Genomic DNA, 18,444 nt, shown 5'->3' with positions numbered 1-18,444 from the left:
TTGAACTAGAACTTTGAATCTCAAAATTCAAGGTTTAAGTTCAAAATCAAGTTCATTGATTCAGAGTTCAAGTTCGAGTTCGGAGAATCAAAGTTCAAGCTTCAGTTCAGAGGTCCAACTTGTCAAGTTTTGAAATGTAGATTCAAAGAATCAGTGGCAGAAAAGTGAAAAATTAAGTACAAATTTAGTTTCAAGGTTCAGTTCAAGAAATCTAGAAATCAGGACCCATATGAAGGACACTTCACCAAAGTTTTGAATGAAGCTATGAATTTAGTATTTCCCTTCAAAAGAAATGGCAAAGAATCACACAATTCATTGAAATATTTCTATTTTGGAAAATGTTATCCCACCTAATGGAACCAACCAAGGCACTGGTATGTTTCCTCACAATGCATGAGGTGAAGACACTTTTTAGATTAGATCATTATACCTAAACCCCCCCCTGCATGTGGCCAAACTCAAATACAATGTGTCAATAATTCATGTTGATCCTTAAGAAGAAGGTGAAAAATTCTCTTAGCAGTATAAGATTTACATCATAGCTATGATCCATTGCATGCGATTTCATATTTATATGGCCTGAATTGTTGCTTTCCTAATTGCAAAAGGGTGAACTAAGTTACAACAATAACAAAACCACTAATGGAAATATGACTATGGAGCCTTCAAACAAGCTTTCTTAGTAGAAAATTGTTGGTCAAATAAATAGTGTTGGCAAATGAGTAGAAAATTGTTGGTCAAATAAATAGTGTTGACAAATGAGTGTCAACACACTTAACCATTTTCACTATGTATGTCGAGTACACAATAGATTTCGAGCCAAATTTTCAATAGGTGCCAAGTCATAGTTAGTGTCGAGAAAATCACAATATAGTATATGTCGAGTGATCCATAATTGTTCATGTGCCCAGTAACAGAATCATTCAGATGCCGAGCAATTTAGAACAGCATATGCCGAGCAATACAGGATATAACAAGTGCCGAGAAAACCAAAAAATGTAGTTGATGCCAAGAAATCTAGAAATAGTATGTGTCGAGCATCAGTAATACTTCATGTTTTGAGCAATGTAGGATCAGCATAAGAGTTTATATTTGCACAAACTAATATGTAAACCATTTTTGGAGCCCATTTAGAGAAATTTTGAAAGAGAAAAAGGATAAGGATGAATCATTCACATTCCCTATGCAATCAGCATGCAAAGAATAAGAAAAATGCAAAGTATGAATGGGAATTTGACATTCAATACGGATCGTAGATCCATAGCTAACCCTAAGTCTTTGCACTCTTTATAAGGAGAAAAAATGCAAAATTATGTAAAGAGGAAGCAAATAGAAAAAGGGGAGATTATAGAAAAAATTTAGTGTGAAGAGAAAAAGACTTAGTGGTAAGGAAAAAATTTATACATCCAGTTGATCAGAATAGAACAGGGGACATATTAAAAGATCAGATAAAGCAAGGATCAGAAGAGGACGAGTAGATCAAGTGCCTAAATCTAGCAATTTGAGATTGTAGTAAATCAGGTTAAAAGTTCTAATACTCTCTCACAATTGTATTATAGGTTAAAATCCTTTGGTGATAGGTTAGCTTAATAGCTAAGAGGGGAGCCTTTGGAAAAGGTCAAGAAAATCCTATGTATTAGTGGGTTTAACAACCTTGTGTAAATCCTTTAACAAGGTGACACTTCATGTAAAGTGTTGTAAATCCTTTCAACATGTCACATTTAACAGTGTGTTGTATCCTTTAATAGGGCAAACCATCAGAAGTCATTGAACTCATTGTTGCAGTGATTTTTGTGGATGTCATCCCCACCCTAGTTTTACCTTTCTATTCCTAGAGGGTTTCTGGGTTACCAAATCCTTGTGTTATGTGTTAATGCATGTTTTCATTTCATGTTTATTTATATGTTTACATGCATGCAATTTTTTTTTCATTTATATGTTATTAATGGTTTGAAAGGATAAAAATAGTTTACTTTTGATTCACCCACCCCCACACCCCCCCCCCCCCCCCTTAGAAGTACTCTTCCCATTGAACATTCCAACAATTGGTATAAAAGCCCTAGTTCTCTCAAGAAGAAGCCTAATAGCTTGGAGAAAAAGGTCAGAAGATGGAAGTTTTCAAACTTGGGAAGATCATTGATAATTAGGTGATTGATGTGCAACTAGCTCTACACAAAGTAGAGGAAGCTAGGGAGGAACTAAGAAAATCTTTGAAAAGAAGAAAGGAAAAATGACATACACTACAAGGAGATTGACACCTCACAAGTGTTTTCCAATGGAGACTCTAAGGAATTTGATGCAGCAATAGTAGAATTAATGGAGAAAAATAGAGCACAAGCTGAAGAAATTAGATTACTCAAGCTTGAACAAGAAACACAAGCCATAATGCTTTGTGAAGTGACTAAACAAAAGAAAAGAGCTATTGAAGACAAGGCCATAGTGGAAGATGACAAGAGGAATCTCATCAATAGGCTAGAAGAGAAGACAATTAAATTTGAAAAGATTTCAAAAATGTAGTTAGACACCTTAAGCCAGATGATGAGTGCTCATCATGAGCTAAACATGAAGGATATTGAGATCTCCACCTTAAAGACACAGAATGAACAATTGCAGAATGAATTGAAGAGAGAAAAGGAAATAGAAAAAATTTACGACAAACCCAATGAGGCCACTGAGTAGTTTGAGGAATTGTTGAAATCACCAAGGGCTAGTAATGACACTATAGGACTTGGCTACATCAACACTGAACAAGGAGAATCATCCAAGGCTGCAAAAGAAAGAAGCAACAAACGTAAGAGCACTAAATCTACTTGTCATTTCTATGGTAAAAAAGGACATATCTCTAATGTGTGCAGAAGCATGAATAGTCATCAGCATGATAAGCCTACAAATGCAAATTTCTGTCACAAGTGTAAAAAGCAAGGACATTTAATACAAGATTATAGAACCAAGGCCATGAGGACACCAAGATTTGAGGGTCATTGCTACAACTGCAAAAATTATGGGCATAGAGCATTTGAATGCAAATCAAAGCCTATGTGGACACCTAATCAGCCTTCAAGAGGAATCAATCATGCACATCACTACAATTGGGATTACAACACCAAGTATAGTTGTTGCTATTGTCAAGAGTATGGACACATTCCTAAAAATTGCGTAAGGACACATTTTAAAGGAAACTACAATAGATGGTTAAATCAAACTACTTGTTTCAATTGCTTGAAGATTGGACATGTCAACAGGAACTGTCCAACAAAGGTTAAAGCACCCAAGACTGAAGGTAACAAGGGCAAAGAAAAAGTTAATGTGGAACACATTAGGGAAGATATGAAGAAGACATGGTAGAAGAAAAGTGAATGCAACACATCAAATGGAGAGATCACTTCACCCAAGAGGTCAAGTGATCACACCTCATCAAATTAAGCACTAGAAAGGCACATGGGGTTGATACATATAAAGATGTATCATACATCAGCCCAAAAGAACATAGGAGCACTGCAAAGAAGAAATTAGCATAAGATAAGATGCCAAGATAAAAGTTAGAAGATGATGCCAAGCTACCTTTGGTTGCCTAGTAAAACTCTAGTACATGCCGAGTTGAATAGTCTAGTAACTGTTGAGTAAGACTTGATAATGGCTGTCAAGAAATTAACAAGATTAGTAGATGGCGAGTGAAACAAGATAGTAACTACTGAGTGAATGATATATAATTGATGTCAAGTTAGAAAATCCTTTGGAAGCTGAGTGATAGCTGTAAAGCACAAATGCAATAAATGCTAGGTTTCAAGTCTAATAAAAGTTAAAATTGATCATTTTTTTATCATTCAAACAAAGAGCAAAGACGAGAAGAGTGATTGAGAGATTTCCCAGTGATCAAAAGGTGATTTATAGTGATTCAAAACAAACCCAATTCTATTTCATCAATTTACCAGGTATTTCATTCAAGTGCCAAGTTACATAGTTTGAAAAGTTTTTTTAAATAGTAAACCTTAGTTCGGTTAGAAATGACATCTGGTTCTAAGTCTGCAAAGGGAAAGGAAGGTTTGGAGATTCAATTAGTTAGCAACGAAGTTAAAAAACCTGAGTTCAAGCCAATCTTAGAGGTTTCCTATAGAAATGATCCTATTGGTGCCCTATCCCTGATTCCTGATAAAGTAGTAATGGTTCAAGATGTACGCAAATGCTACAACTGTAAAATTGGAACCATAGGAGATTTGGATATTTTCAATGCATTTGATAAACTCTATGAAAATGGGAAACTTAAAGATGAATTCTACACAATTGAGAAGAAGGGTTTAACCAAAACCCTGGTTTTTCTTATTGTCTTTAAAATGGAATGGATATGCACTGTATTGAGCATAATCCATGATGGAGCTCTTTGGTTGGAAACATGGCCATTAAAGTTCACAAAGAATACTCTACGTAGGATTACTGGTATTCCAACCCTAGATCAGCTCAAGACCCTAAGGAGTGATAAGAGGGAGGCAATTGAGAAAAACATTGGTGCCAAGTGGAACAACAGGGGTATGACAATTGACACCATCAAAGACCTCCTACTAGATTTTGTTGTAAGGATTATATCTTACAAATTTTACCAATCCAGTAGGTTAAACAGTGTACCCTGCATAGCGGTGGATGTTGCTTACAAGCTAGTGAAAAAGGATCATATTTATGATCTTGCAGAGTTGATGATGCAACAAATCAATGAAAACTTGGGAGCCATAAGGAAATCAAAAGGGGTTCAATGCAAGTTTGGCTCAGTTTTGATTTGCATGTTTTTCTACATTATGAAAGAATTATCCTCGGTAGGGAAGGTGAAATGGGATCCAAATAAGACTATTGTTGACCAAATAAATGGATTCATTGATCAAATGGGTGAAAACTTTGATGCCCAAATGACCAATTATTTTGAGGACTTCAAACAATCCATGAAATGGAGAATCAGAATTCTAGTTTCATTATGAAAAAGACATTTTTTTTCTAGTGGATATTGATTATACTTACATAAAAGTAGTCATCCCCAGAGTTAGGTGGCTTAGACCACTAGGTTATGAACTTGATTTGGATCGGGCTTCAGTAGCTATTATAGCTCTACTTGCAGAGGAAATTGATAAAACTGCAAAATATTTTGGAATCCATGACATTGTTAAATCAAGGGTGGTAACAGACCTCAAAGCAGCCTCAATAGTGAAGAAGAAGAATAAATTGGTCGAGAAGATCAAAAATAAATTTGGTGTTGAAGAGGCAAGCACAATAGAGGAAGAGGAAGTAGATGAAGAAGAGGATGACAATGAAAAAGATGAGGATGAGCCAGAGAAAGGGCCACTTTAGTTAACTCAAGGCCTAGGGGAAGATGAGATGAGAGTGACAAGGAAGAACAAGCTAAAGAAACATCCATCCAAACCAAGGTCATTAAAATAAAGGAAAAAGAACCACCTTCTCCTCAGCCCAAGCCAAAGAAAGTGGCAAAGCCTGCACCTAAGAAGCCTAATACTAGAGCTACTACACAAAAGGCAAAGGAAGAGGTAGCAAAGAGGAAGGAATCTACTAAGAAGACTGAAGAAGAACCAAAGAAAAGAAGAAAATTTGTGGGTCAACTTGATTCAGATGAAGAAAGGACAAAATCAGAAGACCGCAGTCAGTTTAAAGTGGTAAGTCATCCACCTAAGTCTTCTATTGACAAATTATGTGCTAAGATTAGGAATGGTGACATGAATGATTTGAAGAAAGTAGATTTTAATAAGCTCACAAAGGATGAGCAAAATAAAATAGAGAAATCTATCTATAGTATGATGGCAGAATATAAACATACACCTCTTGAATTGGATAGCTCATTGCCAAAGGAATTATATAAGATTGTAGAGGATAAATGGCATTTTTGTCTACAAAATGAGAAGGAAATAAGGGAGTCTACCTTAGCAAGGATGTTGCCTAATTTGACTAAAATTCAAATAAAATGCAGTCAAAAGGCACAATGGTAGATTTACTCCCAAATACAGGGCATTTAGCTTTTTACAAAATAAAATTGAAGAGGTTGTGAGCAAAACCACAAAAGTATGGAAGATTATTTACAAGAAAATTGATGATGTATTTGATGAAGAATACAAGGAAAAAGAAAATGCCAAAACAAAGAAAATAAAAGAAGCAAGAAGAAAGAAAGTAGAGGAGAAGAAACTAGAAGAGAAGAAAGTGGAGGAAGAAAAGAAGGATGAAGAAGAGAAGGAGGAGGAAATGAGTAAAGAAGAGGAGAAGGCGACAGATGAGAAACAAAAATAGAGTGTGCCAGACACACAACTACCACCTCCTAGCCCTCCTCATTCTACCATCACACCTGTAGAGATTATCAAGATAAAGGATGTTATTGATACTTCTAGTCAAAATATTAATCCATTAACTATAGAGGATCTAGCAAAGATCCTTGACCAATCAACATAAGCAGCTAGACTATGTCCAAGCCCAATACTAGTCAGTGTTGATGAGTTGCAAAAAGTAGTAGTGAAATTAAAGGAAGTCAAGGTGCAAACACAAGAACCACCTATGACCACACAATCTACTGGACTTCTACACCTTCCACCTCCATCTCCACCAAAAGAAATCACACAAGCACTTCAAGAGTCGAGTGCAGCAGTAGGGGATGATAAAGACAAATCAGTACAATCAACAAGTACACCCCCAACCATAATGACAACAAAAGGGACAAAAGATAAAGAGGAATTTGAAATACAAAGTTTAGTTGAACTACCCAAAAATAGGTACTCCTACAAAAACTCTTCAGCAACCGAGCACTAGAATGCTAGAATTGCAAATTAGAACACCAGGATCAAGCTCAACTAGGGTAGCCAAGACAATTCATCATGGAATTCCTGACCTTGATGAAGAAATAAAGATACCCTATTATGAATCCAGCACTCTCATAGAAGAAAAGATGAATGAGATACAAAGTGCATTGGATAGAAGAAGGAGACAAGAAGCCCTTAGAAAGGATTATAAATATAGGCAATCATTAAATGAAATCAAGGACATATTCATGGATGCCTTTGGCCTACAGTCTCCAGATGAAACAAGACCAATTATAGAGCAACTATCAGATATAGTTGATCAAGTAACAAATGAAGACCATGACACCAACACTAAACTAATGGAATGGTTAGAGAATAAATTCCAACGTAAGGTCAATAAGAATATATCAGATGATATAATTTTGGGAGAAGTTGACCTAGCTAAGAAATTAGATAGAGTCAAAATTGTACTTGGAAATACATTCTCCCTTTACAAAAAATTGTGTGATTTTTCCAATTTTACACAAGAGATTAGCTAGAAGATATTGAGCTTGGAAAGAAATCTAAAGATTTCTAGCATTCAACTTCCTACCAATCCCTCTCAAAGTGAGAAGCATTTTTCTCAAATGCTTCACACTCAAAGGGAACTAGTTGTATTAACAGCAGAGGAGGCTAACATAAAATCCAAGCTAATGCAAATTCAATCCTCCATCACCCCTCACTTGGAAGTACTTCACAAGGAGTAGATGTATGCAGAGACAGTTCTGAAGAAAGATCCCAATCTTTCAACACATGAAGGACTTGTAGATCTATCAATAGAGCTTGCACTCCAACACAAGTCATTGGATATTGCATAAAACAACTAGGATGTATCTCTGAAGATACTCCTGGAGGTTAATAGCTCATTCTTGGATAAACATGGTATTAATCCATAGAACCCTTTGACATCAATGTCAAAAAGGGGGAGATATATAATTATAGGGGGAGTAATAAGTAAAGGAGGAGATATGTAGATACTATGGGTAATTACCACATTTTGATAAATTTTGATCATTTTGATTACATTCTTTCACTCCATTCTTTCATTCATTTTGAGAATAAAGTGGAATGATTGTAATTAGCCAAAAAGGGGGAGACAACGAATAAAAGGAGTGAAGCAGAGATGTAAAATTTTGGTAATCACGTGGAATACAGGGACATCACATAGATCAGATACAAGATACAGGCTTGAAATGCAAAAATAGGTCAAAGGACAAGGAGGATCAAGCACGTTGGTACAGAATTTCAATTTCAAAGGCATAATCAACTTAGGGGGAGTCATAAGGTATATTGCTACTCACAATTTTTGAAATTTTGCATGTAAGTTGAGTAAGTGAAGAATGTACTCAATAAGGATAGGATCACTAATGCTTACTTAAGTGTTTTTGACACTCATGTCAAAGGGGGAGATTGTTGGTCAAATAAATAGTGTTGACAAATGAGTGTCAACACACTTAACCATTTTCACTATGTATGTTGAATACACAATAGATGTCAAGCCAAAATTTCAATAGGTGTCGGGTCACAGTTAGTGCTGAGTAGATCATAATATAATATGTGTCGAGTGATCTAGAATTGTTCATGTGCTGAGTAAGAGAATCATTCAAATGTCGAGCAATTCATAACAACATATGCTGAGCAATATAGGATATAACAGGTGTTGAGAAAACCAAAAAACGTAGTTGATGCTGAGCAATCCAAAAATAGTATGTGTCGAGCATTAGTAATACTTCATATGCTGAGCAACACTGAATCAACATAAGAGCTTGTATTTTCACAAACTAGATGTAAACTATTTTTGGAGCCGACTTAGAGAAATTTGGAAAGAGAAAAAGGATAAGGAGGAATCATTCACATTCCCTATTTAATCTGCATGCAACCAATCAGAAAAATGGTGAAGGCATGCAACCAATAAGAAAAATGTAAAGTATGAGCAAGAATTTGAGATTAAATATGGATCATAGATCCATACCTAACCCTAAGTCTTCACACTATTTATAAGTAGAATGAATGCACCATTATGTAAAGAGGAAGAAAATAGAAAAAGGGGAGATTATAGCAAAATTTTAGTGGGAAGAGAAAAAGACTTAGTGATAAGGACAACATTTATACATCTAGTTGATCAAAACAGAATAGGGGAGATATTCAAAGATTAGATCAAGCAAGGATTAGAAGAGGACTTGCTATTAACTTTATATCAAAAAGTTGAGAGAAAAGAATCTCTAGAAAATTGAATCTAGTTTCTAAACTACTAGGACTTATCTCAAAAAAAAAAATTAATTAATTGGTCAAAATTTTGAATTTTAATGCAATATTACAAAAAATTTAGAACAAAAATAAGAAGTAGACGTATGTCTAACCACCTTAATCAAAATCAAATGATAATTTTTTTTAATAATAGTCTAGATATAAGTAGTAGACTCATGCCTGGATGTGACACATATTTTTGGGTATTTTTATTCTAAATAAATAACTAATAATTAATTATTTACTTTAGTATTTTTGGAATAAAAAACTTTCATGTTTGACCATCTTAACTAATTCAAAACTTTTGTAAAATTCAATTTTTCATTTTTTTCCCTTATAGTAGAAGAAATATAGAATGTAATGCATCTTTTGGATTTAAAAAATCTTGTGCCATTTGAAAGTTATAGTTGTTTTTCAAGTAGTGTGTTAGTCAGCACTTTATACATAACTCCATTACAAACTAACTAATAATTACTTATTGAAATCATAATTTGACAAACCTTACATTTATGGAAAGATAAGAACATTCTTAAGAAACCCTTTTCATTTCATCAATTTTTGGCAAAAAAAAGTCGTCAGCTACATGTTTGAAGTAAAAATCACATAAAAACAGGCCAAAAGCACATTTTTAGGATTTTTTTAAAATTGAACATATAGGTTTGGTATCAAAAAATATAGTAGACCTTATAAAGATATTAATTTATTTCATTTAGTATTAGGGTGGATAGGAAAAAAGTTGGAATAGATTTTGAAATGGTTTGAGATATTTCAGAACTACAGATTTTTCGGATTGCCACTTTTTGGCACACCATGATCCTACACATACCCGTAAATACTTGACACAATTTGATAGGGTTGTGGGTTTCATGCGAAGGATGTTTGATAAGTATGGGGTTTAGATTCAACTTAGATGTCTGATTCACAAAGTGATAGGATAGATTTGATATCATGATGTATGAGATAGATCATTGATGTCCTAGATGTGTGTTGTGATTTATGGAATACCCAATGAATAAGGCACTAATCAACTACAAGATCAATTTATTTTGTTGTTGCATATGTGGGATTTTTTCAATTCAAAATCAAATATCAATCATCCATTTTCCCTTTATGTTTATGAGCTAAAAGGATACCCTCACTTAGCTCATGGATTTCATAGGTTTTGTAACTTTTTATTGCATATCTCTATTATTTCATGAGTATAGGAGAAATAAGAATTTAATCTAGTTTGTATAGATTCAACTTCTATATATACTTTGAACTAGTACCTTATGAATGAATCTCAAGGTCTACTCGCCTAGGTTTTATAGAGCCAAAAATAGGAGTTTAGCCTTATAGTTGGCCTAGGTTCTTGACAAATTGTGTCCATCATAGGAGATAGTTACCCTTAGATGCAATATTTTCTTGGCTACCTAGTAGTTAAAATCACTAATAAATGAAGAGCCAATAGAAGGTAAGTGTTCTAGAATCACCTAAGAGGTGGCTCAAGCTTCTTTATTAACATTATCAATTCCTTCATTCCTTCCCCTTTTGTTAGCTCCATTTTCTTCTTCTATCAAAATATAACTTCCTTCTTCATCCATGATGGTGGGGTACCCATTGGTGTCATGTACTTGGTTGAAGAATTTGGTTCTAAAGCAAGCTCCTTTCCCTTATGACTCTTTTGTGAAGTCTTCTCATGTTGAGGAAGATCTTTGGAAGTAGTTTTTGTGCTTTTTTGGGCTGAGGATCTAGCTTTTGTATCTAAGGGAGTTTTTTGAGTTTCTTTTAATATTTGACCCTCTTTAGATACTTCATCGACATGAAGTTATTGATACTCACATTCCTCTATTTCCTGACTTTTTAGTTCTACTTGTATTGCCAAAGGAAAGGAGATATGGACCCTTTATCCATGATGGTGACCAAATCCTATGGTGGTGGTAATAGAATGACAAGAGGTCCTTGAGGAAGAGGAGGAAATTGATTCCAATCCTCTCCTAATGGCTCATTTTTTGGGGTATCCCTTATCTTTTCACCCACCATCTTGGTATCCACTAGCATGAAGTTGAAATTTGAGAGGTCAAACACATCAACCCCTTCATTCTCCATCTTAGTTATCCACTTCTATTTCTCATCTTCTGAAGTTTCTATTTGGATAGGCTCCCTTGGAGAAAATGGAGGTTTTTTAGTAGAGCTTATCCTTCTCTCTTTCTCTACTACCTTGGTTGAGTGAGTTCGCTTACTTAAGGGGTCAAATTCTATGTATTCCCCTTCTTCCTCTTCCTCTTCTTCAAGGATGATCTTTGGAACCTATGGGTATGGAGTATTTTCCTCCTTTAATCGCCTCCTTTGGACACCTACCATAGTTGTTTCTTTTCTAGCTCTCTTTGGAACTAAGGGGGAGGCTTCTTCCTCTGAAGTTCTCAATGGTGGTAACCCCTGTTCCTCTAGCACTTCCTCCTCTTTTTTTTCTAGTTGTGGCTCTTGTGGTTCCTCTTGCTTAGCTTGAGGCTAGTCAAGTGCCTCTGGCACTTGTTGGGCTTGATTTGTTTGGGCCTCAGTCACTTGTTTCATTTCCCCAAGGGTTGCCCTTTTCCTATTACCTTTTCCTTTGTCTACCTCAAAATACTCAACCTCCTACTCATGTTGATGCACCCTTTTCGGCCTAATTGGTGATTTATTGAGGTAGGTTGGTATGGTGACCTTAGCACCTCTTACTTTCTAAGCTCTGGTCATATCTTGTAAAGGTATGGTTTGGTGAACTAGATCCATCCAAAATGGTTTTTCGACCCATTCCCTTGTAAGATATACCAAATGTTTGGCTCGATGATCTATGTCATCATTCTCCTCACACCCTATTTTTGCATTCATAATTAGCCTATCATAGATTTTATCTCTGTTATACAAAGAATCCATAACTTTTGGGACATCCTTTTCTATGTCCTTTAGGGAAATCTTCATTTTTAGCACATTTTTTGCTAGATATATAATCATCTGATAATAGTCCCTAATGAGAACATCATAGTCATCTATCACATTCAACCAATGATATTCAAGGGCTTCCTCATGGATGAAAATATTTCCCAACAAGATGTTGAACCATCCCTATATTGTGAAAATATGAACAAGGAGCCTAATAGACTTCTAGTGGATACTGATCCCATTTTGAATCAAAGGTAGCATTATCCTATTTTTCTTTACCTCAAAAACCCCTATGGTGATTTTCAATACCCAAGTCTTCTTGTGTTGTTTCCTCACTTTTTTGTATGCATAAGTGAGTTGGCAAGCTATCTCCAAAAGTATCAATCGATCTAAAAGGTGCCTTGGGATCTTTTTAGGGTACAAAAGAGTACTAGAGCTACTTGGAGATATGTGAATGTCTTGAATTGAAAGTAGTAGGATCCTACTTTACTTATTCTTATTGCAGTCTTTGCTGAAATTTATTTAACATAATCTCCCTCTATAAACCTGATGATAGAAAAAATGAATCCATCATTGATTACCCTGTATTCCACACTTTACAATGGGAGCTTCTTCTTTACTAGTTTTGGGTAAACCACTTAGGGCCAAGAGTTTGCATCTTGCATGAATCCCTTCCTATATAGCCCGGGGTAGTCAGTAGTTCAGGTTGCTAACATCTACACCATGTATGATGTCATATAGAAGCAAGGATCTATCTTGACCGAGACTAATTTCTCATCCACTTTTTCACTTAGGATGGTGGCCCAATCAATAGGCATCTTTGTAGTCCTTATGGTTTCAATGAAGTCAACCATCCACATTTGTAGATGATCTCCTATAGGGAGGCCCATTACTCTACTAAGGAGAATAATTGAATACCCAATGCCATCCTTCATGTACCCTTGGTCATGTCCACTTTTCCTATTCTTTGGTTTAGAGGCGTCATGTCAATGAATACTAAGGTTTACACCAATTCCTTTGCCTCTTTCCCATTTCCCTATACCACATGTATACTCCATCATAGGATATTTTGAGGTATCAGTCAGCCCTCAAGAGGTGGAATAATTTCTATATGTTGATTGGTCAAAGGTCTAGGACTTTCTCTCCTGTAATACTCTTCACAACCTTGTCCTTTGTCACATAATGTTTTTCCAGTGTCATGATAAATTTAGCAGATTGAACTAATGTAGGGTGTGATACAACATTCACCAACCCACTCTAGATCAAAGATGGTATCATTGCTAACCTCTCCTTTGGTTTGTTGCAAGTTGTCAAAACTATGTTCCAATTGATGTGACCAAGTTTGGTATCCTAGATCTCTACATATCCATCTTGGAATCTGAACTTCTTGGGAGCTCCTTGATATTTGAATGCAATGATTTTAGGTATCACTTTTTCTACCATGGAGAATGATGATGATGTCATTATAGCTACACAAAACATGTAAACATTAGTCTACTAATTGCAAAAGACAAAAATGAGACTCAACTAGGATTTAGACTTTAAAAATGAGTGAAAATTGAGCCAAAACTAGTCAAACTAGAAAAAACTATGCAAAATCTTGAACCCTTATGCCAATTTTATGCACTAAGGCTCCTAGCACACCTGTGAAAATGCACATGGTGCATTAGTGTGAACCTTCTACCTTTCTAATGGCAAAGTGCATAGTTGTGCATGTTGCACACCTACACACCTAAGCTAGTTGTGCAGGGTGTGCATGTGTGCAACTATGCACATGTGCATTAGCACTTGCTAAAAGGTGGGGAGTGTGCACCTCCAAGAGGTTGGTGTATTCAACTTAAGTTAGGAGTGAGGCTAGAGGAGTAGACTAGTGCAGTTACAAAGGTCAATGATGTGTAGAGGTGTGGTGTAAGACTAGAGGCAAAGAGAAGTGAGGGGGAGTGGACTGGCCAGGGTTTGTTTATAGACCTTGACGCAAGAGTGCACCCCTTGAATGTGCATACGTGCATACCTCCAAAGGGTATGCAAATGTGCACCTCTAGAGGGTGCACAAATGCACTTCCCACTTAGAAATGAACATCCCCCCCCCTCTCAAAACTGATTTTTTAAGCCTCTTATTCATATCTAATAGTGCTTGATTGAGGATTGAGGTTTACAAAAAAAATTTAACTAAGGGGTTCCTATTTTGTGACTCAAATTGAGGCGTGTGTTGTGGGACCACAAAAAATAGCCTCAACAAAAGATAATAAATGACAGAGGCATTTCTTCATCAACAAGCATTCTTTTTACATGTGTCAAGTGACAACTGGATTCCAAATATTTTAAGTATTTTTCAAGTCCTTTGAAGTAAAAACATCAAAATCTTGAATCTTTGGGCATAGTGTGTGTTTAGTATATCAATTTCCTTTAACATCTAGAGGTGTAGTCTATCATGAGTATCTAGAAACTTGAATAAAATTGTTAACTCCACTTGTATATTCATCAAGAATCCTCGTAAAACCTATTTGTTAATCACTATCTGACTAGATGAGATAATTTATTCTTAGGGTTCTTGACGAGTTATCAATTCTTTCTCTTTTGAGTATTTATTAATCTTCTTTGACTTTCTTCATGAGGATTGTAATGCCTCGCCTAGAGATCCTTGGAAACAAGGATGAAATACAAGCCAGATTATTATTTTTTTACAAGTATGAATGCACATGACAATATCATACAGGGATCACAATGATCACAACGGAAGACTCCACCACAATCTCGACAACCAATGAATCTCCAAACGCCACCACCAAACTGACACACACAAACAAAGCCAACAACGAAAATGCACATGATGAGGGCACAAGAAACAACCACTCATCAACAAAACACCAAGCTGGGGTAAAATGTAGAAACCTGAAATTTGGCTAAGCCTGAAATCTTGAAGCCCTAAAAATGGGCTAAGTCTGGATTTCTGAAGCCCTGAAATTTCCTAGAATCCATAACTTATCTCTGAGAGGTCTGAAACCTATCTCAAAAGATTTTTCGCATATATTAAAATATATCTTAAGTATAAGAAATTAAATATACATCAACTTATACTTAAAATGATATATTTTAAACCCTAAGAGACAAAAACAAAAATACGAAAATTGGATTTCAAGAGAAACCGACAGAATTCAAAAAGCAATAACATAGGGTCGAAGAACACCTAAAAGGGTAGTCAAATCAACCCTCAAAAAGTTTGGAACATGATGAAAAGTGCCCACTGTCTGCCTGCGCAGGTTTTTACAAAAAATCATGCAACACTTCTTACTAAGGGAGGGCGACACTTCTCCTTAAGGCGTGCGACACTCTTCCAGTGTCATACAACATTTCTCAAGAAGGCGTGTGACACTTCACAGTCTCGTGCAACATTTCTCAAGAAGGCGTGCGACACTTTTCCAGTGTCGTATGACATTTCTCAAGAAGGTGTGTGACACTTTACAGTGTCGTATGACATAGTTTGTATGGGCATGCGATACATTTTTATGTCGCACAATGCTGACAAAATGTCACCCATAGAAACATGAAAACACTCCCAAAAGCAAAAATGACCAAAAAAAGAGCAAAGAACCTCCACACCAGGGAGTACCGGATCCACAAAGGCTCGAGGAATGAACACTTGAGTGTAAGAACAACACAGAATGAAGAACATCAAACCATCTAAACTACAATAGCAAAGAACACACTGAATATAAACATCATAGAGAACAAAAGCAACATCGCAATGTACAGAAATACATTTTAGGAACAAAAAAACCAAACTAAGTGTGCAGTTCCTCCCAACCATCAATAGCATCATAAGACCATCATGGGCCCTAGCCATCCCCCGCGTGTAACATCCCAAGCCACCGACCAGATCGTCAGTACTGTCGTAATAGGGACGTCACTACTAAAAACATGCAACACTATAAGCTTAAGGAAATCTAACATGCTAGTAGAAAAGCATAAGATAATTCTACAGTAGATAACATCACCTATCACATGCTAAACAACAATAAGCAACAGATATGCTAATACAAAAATTGACAGCATCTAATCATATGCTAAACATCATAATAAGGGAATGCATCAAATAAAATAACATCATCTAAACATGATATACAAGCATCCCAATGAAAGCATATATCACAAGAAAGCATACTCCAAAACTCGAAGTACCAAGTGAAAACATCCAGTAGAGTCGCACTAGGACAAAGATCATCTCTGTACACCGATCCCTAGCAGTGGTGAAGGTAGCTATGCCTCCCAACCACGTGGCACCCATAGGTCCACACCCATCGTGCTGATGGAGATAATGATCCAACCACAAGCACACATAAAGCACAACATCCAAGGCTAACACTCACGCCAGATAGTATGATGGCTGCAACCAAGAACCTAAGACAATGCAAGGAGTAAAGGTCTTGGTCAAACACACAAAAGGCTACTAAGTAGGGGCTGACATCATGGAGAGTCGCTTGGCATCGACAAGCCCAAGCTCAGATCATGTGTGGAAACACTCGCAAGGTACTTCCCTCTTGAGGTACTCCCTTGGAACCATCACACGAAGTTTTATTATCTTAAGTTTTTATTACCAGTCACACATTTTCTTTAGTTATCACTTATTTAAAACTTCCTATCCTCTGCCAACCCTATGGGACTAAGGTCACCAGGCTGCAAGATAGAAGCCCCCTCCATATGCTACCCTACCCTACCCATGCTCATCCTACAACAAGTGCCCATGGGCATGCATACTCCCATCTCAAACCCAATTATCATAACTTCTAGAAGTACCACGAAAGATTGAGCCTCGCAAGTCACTCAACAAATGTACGCAAACGTACTCGTGTGTGGCACACCACCATCACGAAGATCACAACACAAGGACAAGAATGAGAACACAATGCAAAACAATACACCCAACTGAAAGCAACTCAAGAGGACAGATTCTACATGAATCCCAAAGCCAATAAAACCATACATCATAAAATCACTCAACCGGCCTCAATCTGAGAGTATGGATTCTACACGAATCCCAATGATTTAACAAGACCAAACATCATGAACTTACTCAACTGGCCTCAATCTGAGAGTATGGATTCTACATGAATCCTAGCATTCATGAAATAAAAGCAAAGCTCCAAAAGAAACCATAACACCAGGTATAAAATCATTCAACCGAACACAATGTCGAGAGTACGGATGCAACATGCATCCTAATGCAACATAAAAGTGCAGAAGTGGTTTGACTGATATCCAAATGGATCATCCAAGTCCACGACCCACATTGTGCCAAGAAAACACAAGAAAATAAGGTGACACGCAAAACGAGGTAAAAACTCCAAATTTTGGAAAAATTTCAAAATTAAAACCCATTTGGCCTTTGGGTTCAAAAACCCCAAAAATCCAAAAATAAATGAAATCAAACACCATATGCATAAATGGCCAGCATAACAATGCAAAATCCCAAACCCTCATCCCAAAAAATAGGGAAATGTTCATACTTGCCCAACCAGGTAGAACTAGCATACAGAAATGGAGGGGAACACTAAATCTCAACCTCTAAACAAATGGCTACCAAAAAAAAAAGCAAAAATGGAGCAAAAACAATAAAATGGAAAAGCCCTACCTCACAGCCAAAAGGGCAAAATGGAAAACTGATCCAAAAAATAAAATGCTCGCAGAAGTGGCTGAAAATCGTGGCAATCCAAGGTTTCCTCAAGCTGGATCCAATGAGCTCAACCTCACGACAATCCCACGCCCGTAGCTCTCACAACGAACAAAATAGTAAATCCTCATGAAGAGGATTTTGGGTTTTACTCTCAAACTTTCCAATTTGAAAGTGAAGTGAGGAATTAAATTCCTTTTTGGATATTTATTCACTTTTCGAGTGAATAATCGATTAGGGCAAATAACCAGCCAACCTAGTTAAACCCCAAATCGACCCAAATGAAAATAGGCTATTCCTATAAATAGGAATTCATCTATGGAAAAGCTGCTAGAAATTAAAATAAATCAATTTAAAAGCCCGAAAGCCCAAAAACACAAAACTCACCTTAACAACTTTTGCGACAATGCGAACCTCTAAATGCACAGACATGCTTACTGGTCTAATCACATAATGTAAATGAGTTCAGATTTAATAATCATCGAAAGGTTTAATTAAACATTTAATTAAAGATACGTCGACCATATAAGGACGACATTGGTAAAGTATGAATGGTTGAATCACTAACTCCATGTGCCACTGCCAGGGATATAAATCATGCACACTAAACAACACGATCAAGTGCAATTGCATATAATAACATAGCCGAAGCAATAATGTGTTAAATCACCTAATTTAACCATTTATTTAATTATATTAAAATAATCTATTTACATCACTCACGTTTGCATAAAGCATAACAACGCAAGAATGAGGTAAATAACCATAGCATTAAATCCATCACATAACATAATGATAGGGACAGAACCC

Source organism: Cupressus sempervirens, chromosome 10 (genome assembly GCF_028749045.1).
Source record: "Cupressus sempervirens isolate cs-2001-9-10 chromosome 10, ASM2874904v1, whole genome shotgun sequence".
Lineage (NCBI taxonomy): Eukaryota > Viridiplantae > Streptophyta > Pinopsida > Cupressales > Cupressaceae > Cupressus > Cupressus sempervirens.
The sequence above is the reverse complement of the archived record's forward strand: the minus strand, read 5'-3'. Positions refer to the sequence as shown.